Source organism: Ictidomys tridecemlineatus, chromosome 4 (assembly GCF_052094955.1).
Source record: "Ictidomys tridecemlineatus isolate mIctTri1 chromosome 4, mIctTri1.hap1, whole genome shotgun sequence".
NCBI classification, from domain to species: Eukaryota; Metazoa; Chordata; class Mammalia; order Rodentia; family Sciuridae; genus Ictidomys; species Ictidomys tridecemlineatus.
Window position 1 is genome coordinate 91005598 of NC_135480.1, and position 12063 is coordinate 91017660.

The following is a 12063-nucleotide window of genomic DNA, read 5'->3' on the forward strand; positions in this document are numbered from 1 at the left end:
ACACTCTTTTGTTAACAGAAAAGGAAACAAGAAATAATGGAAAGAAAAAAAAATTTCCCTAAACAATAAAAAAAGCAAATAAATGTAATGTGAAACAAGAATATATGCTTATAAGAAAGCTAGACATAGAGGTAAATACAAAAAGCTGCAAAAGTTCAGAGGAAGAAAAATGTTTGGGGAGAGCATTTCATTAGGACACAGTTCTGAAGTCTACACTGAGTTTAGACTTTATTTGGAAGACACCATGAAGACAAATCCATCAACCTTTACCTAAAAGCAACTCATGCTCATATGTCAGGTTAATATTAACTCAGGTAATGTCAGGTAGGCACTAATGTGGGAGAAAGAAGGCATGCAAGAACAAAGGATGCACGAAAATTCAAGATCATTATAGGAGCAATGATGAGAGTCTCTATGCAAGGAGGAAAAATCACTTTTTCTCAATGGTCTGAAAAAAAAGCATGCTGGCAGTAGTAATAATTGTTATGACATGAGAAGTCTGACTTGAGCATACCTTTATGAACCAGAGTTGTAGTATTTTGCTTTCTCAAGGATAAAGGAACAGTTCTAATTGTCTATTCTTTAAAAACATCATGCAATGATCATATTATTTGGGGACATAATAAAGTGAGGCTCATTTTGACATTTTTAAATTCTTTCAGAGTCTTATCCCTTTTATCCATATGACATAACCTTATGCAAAAGCTAAAAATTTTCTTCTCTGCTAAATCTATGGAGGGTGGAAATGAGTTCAGAGTAAGTTAGAGTGATTTGCTCAAGGAAACAGCAAGACAGTAATGGCAGTGGCATTGGAATATAGATGTGTTAATTCCTAGTGAAGCTTAGCCCTACAATAAATAATAAGACTATGTTAAGATAGTTTTCCATCACAAAATAACTAAATTGAGATACAGGGGATGCATTAATGACAATTAGAAGGAAAATTTTCAGTATTGTTTGCATTTTTTTCATTGGCATAGTTATTAATTTTCACTACATATAATGTATAATTGGTCATTTCAGAAATAAAGTGTAAGCATAACTAAATAATAGTGGAAATCCATATTGAAAATATGGTAAAAATATTGAAAAATAGCGAAAATCCATTATTGTAGATTTTCAGTAAATCCACATAATTTTGTTTACCTCAAATGGAATAATTACTGATGTGCCACATTGGGTGTCAACCAATGATGTCAATCAGTCAACAAACATTTATTCAGTGCCTGACATGCTAAAAAGTGAGGACACACAGAACACATTAACAAACTTAGAAGATGAGAAATGTGCATAGAAACAAATTATGAATATATGACAATCTATGATATAACATGTAATGTACTTAAAAAACGAAATTCTGTGGGATGGAGGAAGAAGAGATGATTATGGATTGAAGTACAAAGTCAAGAACCAGCACAGTAAAGTTCACTATCACCAGTCGTAGCACAGAGCTATAAACTCTGTTTTCAAAGCTTCCTTAAAGCCCCAAATCAGCAATTAGGAACTCCATTTGCACTATGTTTCCTTGTTTCTATCTTTTAAGTCTTCAAATTTATCTCTTTTACAGTTTGTTTGCCTCAGTGTGGGCTTGATGTCTAGCTATAATTTATATTCTCTGACCATAAAGAATCAAATTGGTGTTACATCTATGGACGTACTTATAAATGATGGAAAGAGGATACCAGCTGCTTTGGATGCCAGGACTCTTTAAATAATTCACAGTACTTTGGCTTGGAGGAAAATCTTCACAACAAATGGGTTCCTTGACATTTAAAATAAATCTCATATACTAACACTAGAAAGCATAGAGACAACAGCTTTAATGGGATTTTCTTTTTTTCCAAGTAAACATTTTGGTATTAATAAACTAAACACAGTTAAATTTCAATAATAAAAATGAGAGCACATAAGGATAAACTGATTCAACCTCCTGTAATATCCAGGATTTAGCAGTCTGTGTACAAATGAACACTGATGTGCAATATTCAGGTGTCTTTCAGTACGATCATCTGAATTACTTACTGGAGGCACAAGGAGAAGGGCAGGGGAACATTTCATGCAGTGTGCCTGGTGATGGTATGAGTCATGCTACAGCATACATGATCAAGTGCATATACAGGAATTAGGAGTGTAGACCCTAATCACCCCAGAACCTCCCATCCCCTCTGAAATGCATTAAGTCCAACTCTCTGGTCTAAAGCTCTGCCTAAACGTCCATTTCCTAAGCATCACTGGGCTGATATGGAAGCTTAGAGTCTACATAAATCTAAATTAATCCTGAGCTGTAATCCCAGGATGGTTGATATGCCACCTAGGAGTTTCAGCAACACGTTTTATAAGTATTCAGAAGCCACAAATCCCGGTTTACCTGCCTATCACTCTTGCTCCTATTAACAGGTACACACACACACACACACACACACACACACACACACACACAAATTGATTTTTCAAAATAAAACTTCGCTGCTACTTTGGATGTCTGTGATACCATGAAGGTCTATGGAAAGGCTCCCTCCCAGCTTCAGAAATAAAGCTGGCCTCTGAGTCTCCCAGCCACTTGTTGGCATGTGCATTTCTGCCCAATTTTCCCCAGGCTTTGTGCTCAGTCCTATGTCCTCTCTTGGAAAAAGGCTTGAAACTTATATCGAGATACAATGATATAATGCAATTTACATTTTATAAGACCTGGAGTTTAAAAAAGGGAGAGAATAGAATGGAATCATAATAGGACATCTCAGAGATCTATTCTTGGGTATACTATCTTCTCCAAACCACACTACAAGTGGCATATAAAATGCACAGTTTGGTCATCTATAAGACAGAGGCAGGAATTCGGTCTTTTATTCTACTAAACTTTTGTCTCTAATTCTATACTTTGATTCAATTTCTATTTAGGAAGTCCTTATAATCACTTGCTGCTAAGTGCTTCACTTATGCCTGAAAGACTGTAGAATTTTGGCGAATAATCAGTCATGCAACTCTTGAGCACTTAGAGTCATCCAGTTCAGTAGTCAGTCAGTCACCAGGTAGTTATTAAGAGCCTTCTATGAGTGAGATGTTGAGCCAATACTTTCTACCATTGGTCATAACATTGACGGAACAAGAGGTGACTCACTGGAGATGAAGGAATTTTCAGTTTCGTTTAAACTGTCTTATCATAAAGTAGTTATTTTTTATTAGCTGAGCTGACCCTATCAACAACTCCATGGATAGCCCCATGGATAGATCCAGCTCCAGACTCTAATAGTGACCAACTAAGGGAGTTTGGGCAACATGCTTAACAAATATTCAAAGCCAGACAAACCCTAGTTTACCAGCCTGCCACCCTTTCTTCCCTCAATAGTCTTTTCTACAAATTGATTTTCAAAGTAACAACATCTGCACATTTGAAATTTTCATGTGCGATTGGATAATCTTTCATTTATTGCAACAATTGGAAAGATCTGTGTAATGTGTAGAGCTGTGAGAGTGACATTCCAAGGATGTTTATAAAGGAGTAATCGCAACCTTGTCTACTAGTTTCTGTTGCTCACCAAAGGATGCTTGAAAGTCAAAGTAAGAGGCAGTAAAACATAGTGCGTCTTTCAGAGTTAAGAGCTGAAAAGGTATATGTGGATTAGTGATATTTTAAAGACTTTGTCTGAAATCTTTAGTTCACTTTCCTCTGCACTTGACTAATTTGTGCCTAATTTCTTGTTTAGAAATTATTTCCTGCTCAGTATTTGACTGTTAAAGAACTAGCTATCTCTCAGTTTACTAATTCAGTAGATGGAAACTTTCTCCTAGATTCTATCATCATCTCCACCACAATTAATGTCTTTGTCATCATTATTATAATCATCATCATCATCATTTTTCTCTCTGGTTATTGTGAAAATTAATGATATGTGCCTCAGTGCAACTTAATTTAGTTGTTAAAAGAATCTTAGTAAAACATTTTAACTTTTTGAGATAACAAATTATGTCATTTACTTTTAGGGATTTTTGTGTTATTTCTTTGATCATTTCCTATACTTTATGTTTTCTTTTTTTGGATTTCTGCTTAGCCAGATATTGGACTTTGTAAGTCAACCCTCCAATTTCTTTTCTTTTCTCTCTGATTGCTCCCTTGTTTTTCTATTATACTTTCTGGAACACTGCCTCCAACATCATTTTCTAATACTTATACAGAATTGTAAAATTTTAGATACCACGCTTTTAATTCTCAACAGGTCATTCATGTTATATAATTGCTTCTTTTTTATGGTGTTGTGTTTTTATGTACTATTTTTTATCTAGGAGAAAATTGATCATCCTGTTATGGAGTTTGCTTTATTGTCTCTGTTTCCTCCAAATTTTATTGACTAGTTTTGTTTGCTTATTTGTTTTTGTCTCTTTCTCTCATGTCAAAGGTGTGAAACAAATGATTAATATCTTTGCAAGTCTCTTTCTATTTTAGTGTGAGGCATTAAATGTGATTAGAAACTTTATGTGTGGCAAGAAATTATGAAATTATGGGTTTTCCTTGACCATTTTCTTAGGGCTTCCAAATATCAATAACTTTAGTGTCTTTCCTTTGGGGCCAGTTTTTACAAGTAACAATGCTCCAATCATTCCTGTGTAATTAAACGTGGTTTCCAGCATTATGGGTATTGAGTCTCGCTGTCTAGAATGTAAACTTTCACCTAACCCCCACTCCCCATATTCACCAGGTTGAATTTGGAGCCACTTTATTTCAATATCTCAGGAGAAGAAGCCTCTTATATCCTTCTGGAGTTAGTTGTTCTCCAAAATCTGTCCTTCCTTTGTTTCTTAGTAATAAAGTTTTAGGTATGTACATGGTGCTTATCTAAATTAAGAACTATATATCCCAATTTGTCTTTCAACTAAGGTTCTGAGAGATTACTTGTTTAGTACAATTAGATACACTTGACAAAGATTTAAATGTCACAAGTGAAATAGATTCCATTTCCCTTGGCAACTGACCATTAACATGAGCTGTCAGTATTGGAGTTTTGCAAAAGTAGGCTCCATTTTTTAGCCTCCCAAGTAACAAAAAGATAGCCCAGTATTGTTGTAAACTTTTTCATATAACTCCCTAATCACAAATGCATTTTCAGGCATATATTTTCCAGTGTCTTAATATTCTAATCTACACTGGCCACAGAGGAAGGAGTTGCCTAACTAGCCAGTTCTACATTTTAGTGGTAAGATTTCAAAATATTCAGCTTCCACCCAATTTTAATCCCTTCCAATGATTCTGTAATCACATAATTCCCTGTATTAACTCTCTTTCTACTTAAAATACCTAAAATGGTTTCTCTTTGCACCTTTTCTGAAATTCCTCTTAGTCACATGTTGCACCTTGCATATTAATCCCCTAATTAGGTTCTGTGTGTGTGCACATGTGCCCATGTACACATTTGAATCAGCTGCTATTTAGATTCAGAGTGAATATATTTCTTCTAAGCTGCAACCTCTTTTGTGGGACTTGAGATCAACATCCTCCTCTGCACTGAGCCAAATATCACTCATACATACTTTCCTTCTTGCTTTTTAATACTGTTAAGCATACACATATATACACAAATACACATGTGTAGACATACATATGTCAGGAAAGTAATACATCTTTCATAGTTTTACTATTGTTTCAGTAAATGATTAATTACAATAGTTAAATTCAGAAAAGAATAAGGATAAACTCAATTATTCAGTCTTCCATATTAAATTAGAAGGTTTTTTTTTTGTTTTTAATTATTCACCAGAATATCTTTTTGCTAAGAAATGCATCTGTACTGTATTAAAATGGCATTAGGTACTGTGTCTTTGAGTGCTGAAGGATGACAGGTTTGAAAATGAAATAAACACCAAGACAACTTGTGTTTTTCTTAGTGTTCTGAAGTTCCTTAAGTTTTCCTATTCAACTTTTTCTTTCCATCAGAGTGGAAGAAAAGAAGAAACTCTGCTTTGTACTTTTGTTCATGCTTCAATGCTCCAAGATCTCATGCTGTTTAAAGATAGGCCCAAATGAAACTAGAGTTAGTGAGTTGGCTAGACAGCCTAAAATCCCTTGAAACTCAATGATTCATTTTCTGGAAACAATACTCTTGTCCAACTAAGGAAAGTAAGAACCTAGATCACTGTGAGTTTACAACACAGAGATCTCATCAGATTTTTATGTACTTTAAGTTTACTAACCTTTTTAGTTGCAGATTTTGAGGCCATATTGTAAGATTGTCAGTTTTTAGGTTCTAAAATTCAGGATAGTGGATAAGTTCTGAAAAAGGGATAGTCTTCTTATATGGCTACTCACATTCAGAAGGTAGAGAGTCTGATGAACATTTCTGTGACACCCCAGCTCATTTCTTTCTGCATCCCATCCTAGGTTAAGTACTGAGGGCAACGGGTGTTCATAAGAGATCCCACAATTTGTATGTCTGGTGCTTCCAGAAAGAGCTCATGTGGCCAAGTTCCTACTTGACTGACAAAACTGATAGCTCTTAAATGCTTGAATTTTAACCTGCTGAATAAATGAAGATAATTCTACCCCACTGCCTGTTGTGGACACTGCCAATCAAATTTAACAGTCTAAGATCTTAATTTCCAATACATGCCAAGACACTTAAGATTCAAAACACTTAAAAGTCTTATACACCAACAGAGAGAACTGTAAAAAGAGATGACAAATGAGAGATTAGGAAAGATAACTGGAATCAGCTCATGTAAATTAAATAATTGCCTCACTTTTTTTTTTTAACTTCTATGACCAATCTTTCTTAAAAACAAATCCATCATTATCCTGGTCTTTCTGTATAAAAGATTAGGGGGAAAGTGAAAAGAATAAAAAACATAAACATTTTTTTTTTAAATGAGCAATACTTAGTTGATTTCATTTACAATTAAGACCAGAATTAATTTTAAAGAATTCTATGTCCTTTATACATTTCTAAATCATTCAGAAGTAGAGGAAGTCCTAGGTATGTTAGAAGAATAGCAGAATTGGAATAACTTCAGTCTCAAAAAAAAGTAAATCAGTCTGAGAAAATGTTTGGAGTCTATAAAACAAATAGCATACTTTTTGTCGTGAGATATGAGAAAATTAGCTAATTGTTCTAAATAGTCACTTAAATTATCTGGTTCTCAATTTCCTTGAGAAAAAAGAAAGAGCTCACTCTAATTTATTTCAAAAGTTGTTTAGAGTTCTAATAGTCAGTGAAGATTGAGAGTTTCTATACTACTCAGATTATAGAGGGTCATATAAAGCAATATGATCAAATATGTTAGTTTTATACTAGCAAATGTGAAACATTTTCAAGAGCTCCAGGGAAAACAATGTTGTGTAAGAAAATATCACAAAACTGATTATAGAGTCATGGGTGACTCATGCATGAGAAATTTCTGCATGTTAGTCAGAGCCAAGAATGGATGGTTGAGCATAGCAGGTAGAGCTATCATATTTCTCCTAGTTAACAAAGCATTACATACAAAAGAACAGTGAGAACTGACTGCTAAAAGATGAAGGTCCAATTAAGACTGGTTTCAATTCTCTAGGTTAAAAAATGAGTTCTCCACACATAATATATTTTATTAAATATTAAAATGTATTTACATAGTACAATTCACAATTTTTAGAAGGCATAAAGTGCTTTTTTTAAAAAAAGAGGTTAGTTAATATAACAAAGCAATACATAAATAATATAATGTAATTATGTAGTACATCTTTTCATCATCTCTTTTAAAGGTTGTGTATAAAGAGAAAAAGGAGAAGTATAAAATTATAAAGAAGCTTGACTATATGCTAAACCTAAAAGTAAGAACTCTAAAAGAGGGAATATATTTTAAGACATTATTTTCAAAAGTCAGTAAATTTTGTTTTTTAAGCTTTGAGGCCCAGTGTTGACCATATAGCATATAAAATGACAATGTGTTCATCCTCTGCTGGCCAGAATAATTAGTTCTTTAAAGACTTTCATATCTTTTATACTTTCTTTCTATGCCCAGGACCATGCCCTAGTTCATGACCCCACGTCAGGCCTAGGACGACAGAACAGTCAGCCCACCTCTAGTACTCCCCATTCTACTCCTTGCAAATCATTGCTTCTTGTTCCCAAGCTCAGAACACTTCAGTGGGCTTCTAATAGTACACAAGATTCTCTTTTATGTGACATCAGCCTTCCTGAATATTAGAAATGTAATTTTAAAAGTAAACATCTTATTTTGGAACACTTTCAGACTTACAGAAGAGTTGTAAAGATAGTACCATGAGTTTCCTTAAATTCTTTGCTCGGTTTTCCCTGATGTTGACATGCCAGACACCCCGAGCAAAACAAGGGTCTGTCACAACTAAAAACTTAACAATGATATATAACTATGAAATAAATTAAAGACTATTCTAATTTCACTGCTTGTGGAATCTGTCCTTTCTCTATTTCAGGGTTTAGTGTATTTTTTTTTAAAATTTTAAATTATCTAGACCTAATTGAGTTTTATAATTCATAAGGAAACAGATGATGAAACTATTGAAATGTGACTCATCCAAGGTCATAAGCTAATTAGCGGTAGTGTGAGGAATGTGAACTTCATATGCTTTTATTTGGTCATTCTTTTATTTAATCAGTCTGTAGTGGTTCTTAATATTTTCTGAATCATGAGCCACTTTAAAAATCTAATGAGAGTATTAGGGAAAAAAAATCTCTCCAGAAAAATGCCCATGAGTATGCACTGAAAATGCTTCAGAAAACTCATAAACACACTAACCCAAGACTTATGAAATACCACACCATCCCCCAACTAGGTGAGGAGAGGTCTTCCTTATACTATTTAGTAATAATAGGTCCTTATCAGGGACTAACAGCAGTCTCCTTCCACTTTTAAGTTTGAGCCTACCATACAGCCCAAATCTATGCCAAATCATTAAGTAAACCACAAAGAAAAAACATAAATTGCCAGACATAATCTTTCTTTTCATGTCTATGTATCCTTTTCTGCATGTTACATATTCATGTTTTTCTCATTGATTCTTACAACCACTCTTAGCAATTAGATCTTGAGATGAGTGCTCCCTTTAGAAGGCAAGTTTTACTATTATTTATTCCAAAAAGTAACTGCAATATTGCATTCTGGTCCTCAAGATTTCACTACTATATCCTTAAATGTGCTGGTAAAAATATACAAAATAATTGAGGAATAGTCTGAATGTTGAAAAAAAATGGGTCATGTTTATAAAATTACATTAGGGAGTTGGGAGTGTGGCTCAGTGGCAGAGCACTTGCCTAGCATGTGTGAGACACTGGGTTCGATTCTCAGCACAACATATAACAAATAAAATAACAACTTAAAAATCAACAACTTTAAAAAAAATAAAAAATACATTAGGAAGGCTTATGAATCCCAATCCACAGACTTGCATTTTCTGGGCAAGTGCTATTTAATATGGCAGGGAGACAAAGAAATAAAGAACAAAATAAAAATGTCTAAATGAGTAGACTACCTCATTCAATTTTTCTATATGTGACTTTTATTGGCACTTTTAAAAGGGTAATATTAATGCTGTTGTCTATAATTGGAAAAATAGAAATATAATTCTTGAGTCAGAGCTCAAGTTTTCCTTTTGGGAGAACTATTTAGTCATTTGTCTTTACTGATTATATTTCGTTTGTGAAATATAGTGTTTACTGTTTGGTTGCTTCTAGAGAGAAAAAGATAAGATGATCAATTTAAAAGACTGACAGGGTAGCAACATTGCAGCCTGAATACTTTTTATTTTCCTTAATTATCAAGTCATGGGTGTGTATGAGAATTTTGATTTGGACCAAAAAAGAAAAAGAAAAGAAGTTATTGATAAACTGCTATGCAAGATTTCCTGAAATTTCTTTGGACATATTTTTTCCCACAGGAAGTATCAGAAGTGGATTTTCTAGCACTATTTTTGACTATTGTTAATGACTATTAACTTTTACATGCAAAGAAAAAATATATCCAGGTGATTTCATCTTTCTTCAATTATTCTAAGTATATTTTCAATATACAGGAAAGATGTATTCCTTTGAACTATCATTAAGTAAATTCTAAATTGTAGGCCTATATTTCCAGGAACTTATAAACAGTAGAGACACATACTTGAAAGGTTGCAGCCTCATAGAAACTGTCTCACTTGGAAGCCTCCATTGGCCATGGCTTTGCCATATACTCATGATTGATCCAGGGATAGAAATACTGATGTGATTAGAAATACAAAGACTCCTAGTAAACCTTTTGGAAAGAATATACTTCTTTTTTTGTAACCCTGGGTATGAAAAGAACACAGAAAATCAAGAGTGCAACCTTGGGGTATGCGGGGTCTATAGAGGAAGACAGAAAGAAATCTCCCTTACTCTGATTCTTGTCTGCTCCCTATTGCTCCCTCATTTAGGAAATATTCTCGCCAAGGTAGAAATTATTTATAATTATTTTTGCCAGTTTATTTGAATTAGTTATCAACTCAATGAGACATTTGGCTATGGATACCAAGGATCTACAGTAGGGCAGCTATGAATTTAAATTCTGACTCCCACACTTTAGCTGAATGCTATTGGGGACTTATGCAACCTTTCAAAGTTCAAGTTTCTTCTCATTTGAAAAATAAAGAATAATAACAGTGCTTACTTCACAGGCTTGCTGTGAGGCATAAATGAGCTAATGTGAATAAATTATTTAAAGAGAATAAGTAATTCAATAAATGTTTGCTGTGTTTTCTGTGGCTACCAATGAGATCTTAGAGCAAAAATATGCAGTATTTGATCATCTGGGTGACGAATATCTCAACCAAGATTAGACTCAGTTCTCCTAATTTCCACGATAGGGATTTATGCACTGTATCAAACTCTATCATAAAATGCGATCTGTGGAATTTTAAGCCTGGTGCTAGTGGTCTGAAGATACTTGTAAATTAAATATTGTCCAATTTCTTTAAAGACTGTATAAAGGCAGCTATATCTTAGGACAGGATGTGAAATTTGAGGATGGTATTCCTCTTTATAAATATTCCATTTCTCTAAGGACTGATACTTTGATTCCTTCTCAAGTCAAAGAATCTACCACATCTTAAATAGAGAAGTACAAATCACTCCTGTAACAGGTGTTTCTCTTTAGGAATCTATGTCTTTAATCCTAGTAAAAATCCTTTCTACATGAGATATTTCATCTTGCAAATGTCCTTTTCTTCCTCAGATTTTGCTTATATAGTTGATATGTGAATATATCCATAAAAAAAGTTCTTAAAGACAAAAGGTGGGTAGAATTGGACTATATTTCAGGCATGTTTTAGCCTTTAGTTTCCATTCTTGTAGACTTAATAATCTCTGCCCCACAAGATGTTCACATCCTAATCCTGAAACCTGTGAATATGTTAGGTTATATGGAAAAGAGAGATTAAGACACCTCCAAAATGAAAAAAAAGTATCCCAGATTATCCAATGGGCTCTATAAAATCACCAAGGTCCTTAAAAGTGGAAAAGGGAGGAAGAAGAGTCAGAAAAAGAGATGGATGATGGAAGAAGTCAACACACTATTCCCAGCTTTGATGATGGAGGAAGGGGATTATGGACGAAGGAATGCTGGTGACCTCCTCTTGAATCTGGAAAAAGTAAGAAAGTGCATCATCTCCTAGCACTTGCAGTAAGTGTGCAGCCCTAATAACAATTTGATTTTACCAAGTGAGACCCATGTCAGTCAGACATATATCCTACATAACTGTAAGATTTAAAAAAAGATATATATATATATATACATATATAGATAGATAGATAGATATAGATATGTTGCTGAAGCCAATAGTAAGCAATTAATCTAATTAGAAAGTAATTATTTCTGTATATCTATGAACAAACATCTATTTATGTATTGATTGATTAAAATAACTATGGAAATCTGCTTGAATTTGGGGATTTTTCAAAAGAAAACAGCCAGTTTTAATCCCATGACTGAGTTAGACCATCAGTTAGATGCCTTTGCTAATAAAAACTTATAGGAGAAAAAAACTGATCACTAGTTCAGTTCTGAGTCAGAACTTAAATGGTTTTGGGCCAAATTGCCAAACTC

At 33.8% G+C, this 12063-nt stretch overlaps 1 protein-coding gene across 1 annotated transcript in view; it reads right to left on the reverse strand.

Moving 5' to 3' along the window:
* The window catches only part of Gucy1a2 (guanylate cyclase 1 soluble subunit alpha 2), a 277284-nt gene that overhangs the window by 14339 nt on the left and 250882 nt on the right, over positions 1–12063 (reverse strand). The gene's annotated exons all lie outside the window — the stretch shown is intronic.